At 44.0% G+C, this 6,909-nt stretch overlaps 1 pseudogene; it reads left to right on the top strand.

The window, feature by feature from the left end:
- Window positions 1-4,503: 4,503 nt before the first annotated feature.
- LOC114090134 (heme oxygenase 1 pseudogene) lies at window positions 4,504-5,369 on the top strand (annotated as a pseudogene).
- The last annotated feature ends 1,540 nt before the right edge of the window (window positions 5,370-6,909 follow it).

Genomic DNA, 6,909 nt, shown 5'->3' with positions numbered 1-6,909 from the left:
AGCCTGTCCCCCACGCTCTCAGCCTGTGTCCAGGGTACATCATGAACAAAAAGCTGGACGCAGGAGCTCAAAGGATCAGAGAAGACCAAGAAACTGGCCATGATTCTCTCCCTTCCACCTCATCTGATCACTGCCACAGTTCCCAGGACCAGGTGCTCCCTGAAAAGAGTCGACTTACCCAGGGAGCAATAACCAGAGAAGGCAAGAGTCAAATCTGGAACACTTTTGGTGCCAGCGGCCTTGGAGCAGGAAATCTTGCATTCTTGTTCTTGTTCTGATGCTTAACAGCTGGGTGTCGCTAGTGAAGCCTCTCGCCTTCTCTAAGCCCAGTTTCCTTACATGTAAAGTACTGAGTATTCCCCAGATACTCACCAGGTATCATTAGTCACAGGCAAAGCATAAGCTATAAAGCCCTTGTATGTATAAGGTATTGTTATTATAGCAGGTTCCAAATATTATCTATGTTCACAAGAATTAGGTAAATACATAAACCCCCAATACTAAGGGATCACTAAAACCAGAAATTTCTTTATTCCTTCAATAAGTCAGTATCTACCTGGCCAGGCAGGGTGCTACAACAATCTAGAAAGAAGTCATAGCCCCTGCTCTGGAGGAACTCTCAGCCTCCTGAGAGTGTTCTTAATTGACCTACTGTGTGCTTAGCACTGTGAAGCATTCGTAAATAAACACAGTCACACTGTTTTCAAGGAGTACAAATAAAACTTCTTAGGGAGGTGAACATAAGAGATGCACCTACAAAACACAGAAGGAGGGGAATAACTTAGAGAAGACATTAATGTGTATCTTTATTAGGCACAAGAGACTTCCTGATACAGCATGAAAAAGATTCATCAAGGAAGCTAACCACTGGTTTGCATCATAACATTCTCTGCTGTTGTAAAGAAAAGAAATCTTTGCAAAATATGTTGCTTTCTAGAAAACAATTCTTGTCCTTTAATATGCATTTGATGATTCCTTTTACTGCTTATTTTCTAACTCCCTCCCTAGCACAAAAACTCCTCAAGAGTAGAACTTTATGTTTTTATTTCTGTACCCTCAGTATTCAGCATAGATACATAGCAGGTTTTCATTAAGCACTAAACAAGTAGGGACTTAACCAGTGGCTTGAAGAAGTGCTTTATAGCTACAGTGAGATAATCACTTCATTTTCTTTCAAAACTCTTACCTCAATTGGTAGTAAAGTTCTGCCTTGATGCCTTAAGTAGTGCCCAAAAAGTTCGGTTATGGAAAATGTGTGCTGCATTACCACAAGGCTTACAAAGTGACCAGAGTGAGACAGCTTCTAAGGATGAGGGTCAGTCACTGATTGATGTCTAAGTTTGCTTTATTATGAGAAATGTCATCACAAGACATTAAGGGTGATCATCTTCAGAATTATTTGTTCAATATGTCTCCCCACTGGGCGGTAAGCTTCTGGCACATAGTTGATGTTCAATGAATATGTATTGAGTGAATAAATGAATTCATATGAGGCTATAACATAAATATCCACTTTGTTTTCAAGGGAAGGGAATGTATTCTCAAGAGGGTGAGGGATATGGAGTCTAAGGAGTGAAGGATGACTAGAAATTAGTAAGTGAAGTGGAGAAGAACAAATGAAATATGAGAAAACAAGGAAGAACAACCTAAGCAAAGACTCTGAATTGGAAGAGTGTGGTGTGTTCAAAGATCCAGAAATAGCCCCGTATCATATAGTGGGGGTGGGGAGGGCCACCATGGAAATGAAGCTGAGAGATTACAAAGAGCTCATAAACCACTCCTAGGGTTTGGAACTTCATTGTAGCAGCAATGACCAGACATTTAGGGCTTCTCAGTTGAAGTGTTTTCTGACCAGATATCTATTTTCACAAAGAACATTCCAGGTGCTTTGTGGGGAATGCATTGGAGTCTGTATTTGCTGTGACAATAAGGAAAACAGCTAGGAGGTCACTGAAGTCATCTGGGAGAGAGAAGATGGTGATCTCATCATGATGGTGGCCAGAGATGAAGAGAAGCTGAAGGAATCAGGGGACTTCTAGGAGTTAGAGTTAAAGGACTTGGAAAATGAAGGATGTCGGGGTGAGGGAGAGGAGAGACTCCTGATTAATCTATGGATTTCTGGTTTGAGTATCCTAGTGAATGGTGACACTATTGGATAGGAAATTCTGGACGAGGATCATTTTGAGTGGGGCACAGGGACCATTTTAAAATTAGCTTGATTTTTAAACATGATTTATTCTGGAATGCTTGTGAGGTATCCATGAACGGAGACTCTACTATTAGTGGATATTTGAATCTGGAATGCAGGGAAAAGATTTATGTTGGAGATAAAGGTTTAGGTGCCTTCTCAAGTAGGAGATGATTGAAGTCATCAGAAAGAAGGAAATCACCAGAAAGAGGCCTAGGACAGAATCTTAAGTAATACCATGATGACTAGTCAGGTAGAGAATGGGGAGCCAGCAAAGGGGGCTCCTCTGGCATTCCAAGCCCAGGGAGGATATTGCTTCTGCAAAGAGGATGTGGCCAGTCATGTTGAATACCGAAGATGAGAGAAGAGAAAAAATTCTTCTGTCCACAGGGGAATAAAATAGAAATCCTTTGTGATTCTGCTGTCCTCAGGGCTGAGTCTACCATCAAAGCCTCTTCCTTACTTGGATATATCCATTCCCATCTCCCCCAGTTTGCTCTCTCTGGATGGGAATTCAAGATCCAGTTCATTTTTCTCTTTAGCTAGAGTTTGGAGGCTGGTGAGAGGAACAAGCAGCTAGTGACACATTGAAAAATCCTCTGGAATAATCTTCATCACATGTAGTCATCATCATTACTCTCCTGTAGATACACAATCTCAACAGTGGCAGCCTAGACGCTCCAAAATTGGTCCTCTTCCAGCCTCCAACAGCCTCGCTGATACCCCCCAATTACCTCCCAGCCCAGGTATCAGGGGACTTGAATGTTTACTTCCTTTGCTCTTTTCTCCCTTAAATGAATGGCTTCTGGATAGCTTAACAAGATTGACCATTTAAGATTTGGCCTCTCAGCCGGGCACGGTGGTGCATGCCTGTAATCCCAGCAGCTCAGGAGGCTGAGGCAGGAGGATGATGAGTTCAAAGCCAGTCTCAGCAATTTAGTGAGGTCCTAAGCAACTTAGCGAGACCCTGTGTCTAAATAAAAAATATAAAAAGGACTGGGGTTATAGTTCAGTAGTTAAGTGTCTTTGGGTTTAATCCCTGGTACCAAAGTAAATAAATAAATAAATTTTAAAAATTGGCCTTTCAACCAGCAGAGAGGGGATTGCTGAGAATGAAGGTCTGATCAGGGCTACCAATGACAGTTTACAAACAACAGAGCCTTGGAATCTAAGACAGAACCCTAAATGTCAACATGAATAACTGGTACTGAAAGCAATTCGATCATTTGTTCCATGAATCCAGGACTCGCCCACTTTCTCTCTATTCTACTACCCTTCCTCCTGTTATCAGTTTGCCCTAATACTGAAGTGGCACCCCTTTTCTTCACTGAAAAGTCTTAACTGGGCCTCTCCAGAAATCTTCACCCAGACTGATTTTAGGTCAGCAAAAGAGTTCAATACAGATAAACTTCCTATTTTCTTGTCACTCTGTTTACTTGGCCACTGGCTGACAAGATATCAGCCCTCCAGGTGCTGGACACCCCCTTACTAGTTTTTCACAAACATATCCAGTATAGTACTTTGAAGAAATGTGCAAACAAGGCCTCTGGCCTTGAGCTGGGCTTCACAAAGATGTCTACATTTTTAAGATAAGTTACAAATGGGCCCATGGTAACAGCTGGCAGGGGGAGGAAAGAAAGGGGAGAAGAAGCTCTCCCCTTCTCAGGTGTTGTCCTTGAAGGGTTAACATGCCCAGAACAGTGAAAGAAAAACCTGCTTTTATGTGAACTTTTGCAGATTGTGAACTTCTAAGCCCCTCCCCTTACATGCTGGGTATAAAACTCTGAAACCCTCTGAACTCGGGGTTCAGGGGATTAATTGATTATAGCAAAAGCTGTGCCCTCTGAACTTGGCTGCAGCCAAATAAAACCATTTCCAGCTATCTTCGGTGCCTTGCCTCGTTTGTCCCTACAACAATGCTTTCTTTCTTTCTTTCTCTCTTTCTTTCTTTCTTTCTTTCTTTCTCTTTCTTTATTTTTTTTAAACAGGGATTGAATCCAGGGGTGCTTAACCACTGAGCAACAATCCCTTCCCCCCTTTTTTTATATTTTATTTTGAGACTGGGTCTCTCTAAATTGCTTAGGGCCTCCTTAAACTGCTGAGGCTGGCTTTGAACTCACAATCCTCCTGCCTCAGCTTCCTTTGCTGCTGGAATTAAAGCCAGGCACCATCACTCTCGCCCCTACTATTTTTTAAATGCATGCTTTTTACATTTTTGAAATAATTTAAAATTCACAAAAGGACCACCACCGCCTCCTGCTCCTCTGCCTTATTTGAGAACCTGGGCATGGACCTCCCCCTGAGCAGCCCTGGGCATGGACCTCCCCCAGCACTACAGCATGCCCCAGGATAGGTCCAAGGCCTTGAAAGAGACCACTAAGTAGGTGTACACCCAGGTAGAGAATGCCAAGTTCATGAGGAACTTCCAGAAGGACAGAGTGACCTGAAATGGCTTTAATCCGGTGATGGCTTCCTGGTATGACCTCTATGTGGCCTTGAAGAGGAGATCAGGTGCACAGGGACAGCTCTGTCTATGCCCACCTACTTCCCAGAGGAACTGCACTGCAGGGCCCAGAGTAGGACATGGCCTTCTAGTACAGACCCCACTGACAGGGGGCCACTCCCTGCATGCCAGTAACAGTGTTATGTGGGGCGACTCCAGGAGGTCAGGGGCACACAGACCCTGAGCTGCTGGTGATCCATGACTAAGCATGTTACCTGGGTAACCTGTCCAAGGACCAGATCCTAAAGAAGATTGTTTAGAAGGCACTGGCCTGCCCAGCTCCCATAAGGGCCTGGCTTTCTTCACCTTCTCCCACATTGCCCTTGCCACCAAGTTCAAGCAGCTCTATGGTTGCATGAACCCTCAGAAGATGACCCCTGAGGTCAGGCAGAGGGTCATTGAAGAGGCCAACACTGCATTCCTGCTCAACATTCTACTGTTTGAGGAGCTGCTGATCCAGGACCCCAAGGACCAGAGCCCCTTGCAGGGACCAAAGCTTCACCACCAACCGTGCCAGCAGCTGGGTGCAAAGCTCCACCCCTGCAGAGATTCCTGGAGGGAAGCCCCAGATCAACAGCCTCTTCCAGGCTCTGCTAATCAGAAGGGTCCTTACTGTTCAGCTCTCTGGTGGTCACGGTTGCCATGGGGTTTCAAGCCATGAGAATGCAATCATGCTGACCCCCAGGGCAGTGAACTCTTTCCACTGGGATCTTCTTTATGGAGAGGGGCAATCTCTTGGTTGGCTTCCCTTTCTTGGGCCCCTAGAGGCTTTTGGGGTTCTCATCCCAAAAGCTCTGAGTCCCTCTTACCCTGAAAGCCTTTTCCCCAACAGAAAGCACACCCAGCCAGTGGCCTGAACTTATCGACTTGGCATCCCCAGTTCCTGCAGCAAAGCCCAGGAGTTATGGCTGGAAGTGACAGCTGCCTTGGCCTTCCCAGTGCCCTGGGTTTGCAGGGTCCTTATTGACATGGCTACAATGACTTTCCTGTGGGCCGTGACAATTTTTATATCAATATGCAGAGATGTTGTGCTTTGTGTTTGTCTTATCGTTATTAGAGCCGCTTTTTGTTCACGGTTCAGCTTGAGCTGTGGTATTTTGTTTGTGGTTTTTATAACATGGTTGGGGTGTCTTTTGAAGTGTGTGTGTGGGGTGTCTAACTGTGTGTATAATAATAAATGACGTCAGATTAAAAACACACATGCACACACAAAAAGGTTGCAAAAAAGCTTCCTTGTATCCATCAATGATATTATCTTCCACAATCATAGTCAATTGTCAAAACCAGGAAATTGATTTTGGTACAATACTACTTACTAACTTAGGCACAAACCTTATATGGAGTACACTAGCTTTTACATGCATCTTCCTCTTCCTCCTCCTCCCCTTTCTCCTCCTCCTCCTCCTCTTCATCTTCTCCATCTTCTTCTTTTGGTGTGAAGTTGCATAACATTTTAGCACAACTAAGCTTTTGTGTTTTTAAAATGAAGATATAGTTCAAATTCCATAGAATTCGTCCCTTTTAGGTGTACACTTTGATGTTTTATAAATATAGTCACTAAGTAGTCTAACCATTGTCACTGTCTACTTCTAGATGGTCTCACTCTAAAAAGAAAGCTCATGTCCATTAGCAGTCACTCATAACCCTCCCCTTCCCTGGCAACCACCAATCCGTTCTCTGTCCTTATGAATTTACCTATTCTGAACATTTCATATAAATTGAATGGTACAACATGTGCCATTTGTGTCTCCCCACATGCCTTCACTCTCGGTGCCCTCAGCTTCCACTTTACCTCAAAGAGTGAAGGCATTTGGCAGAGATCTGGCACACCAAAGAGCAAAAGTGCTTCCAACCTAATGGAACCACCATAAAAACAGCCAGATTAAAAAATTGGCAGCTTCTCCCAAAACATCCATCTAAATGAACCCTGGATGCGGTAATTAGTTACAGGAGGGGAAAGATCACACCATCCCAATCATATGGTGAGCCTTGGAGCATCTGCAAGGAAAGAGGTGGTTAATGATTTTTATGACATTTCTAAGTTCATACAGAAATAGAGAACCAGAAGGCCGTGAAGAGCTCCCCTCAACCTGACTTGTTCAGGTCACAGGTAAAGGAAAATGATACCCAGAGAAATGCGGTGGCAATTTCCAATTTGTCCAAAACACAAAACTGACGGTGCCAGAGCAGACTCTCACTGACATAGTATCCAGGGCTA

Source organism: Marmota flaviventris, chromosome 1 (genome assembly GCF_047511675.1).
Source record: "Marmota flaviventris isolate mMarFla1 chromosome 1, mMarFla1.hap1, whole genome shotgun sequence".
NCBI lineage: Eukaryota > Metazoa > Chordata > Mammalia > Rodentia > Sciuridae > Marmota > Marmota flaviventris.
The sequence above is the reverse complement of the archived record's forward strand: the minus strand, read 5'-3'. Positions and strand labels throughout refer to the sequence as shown.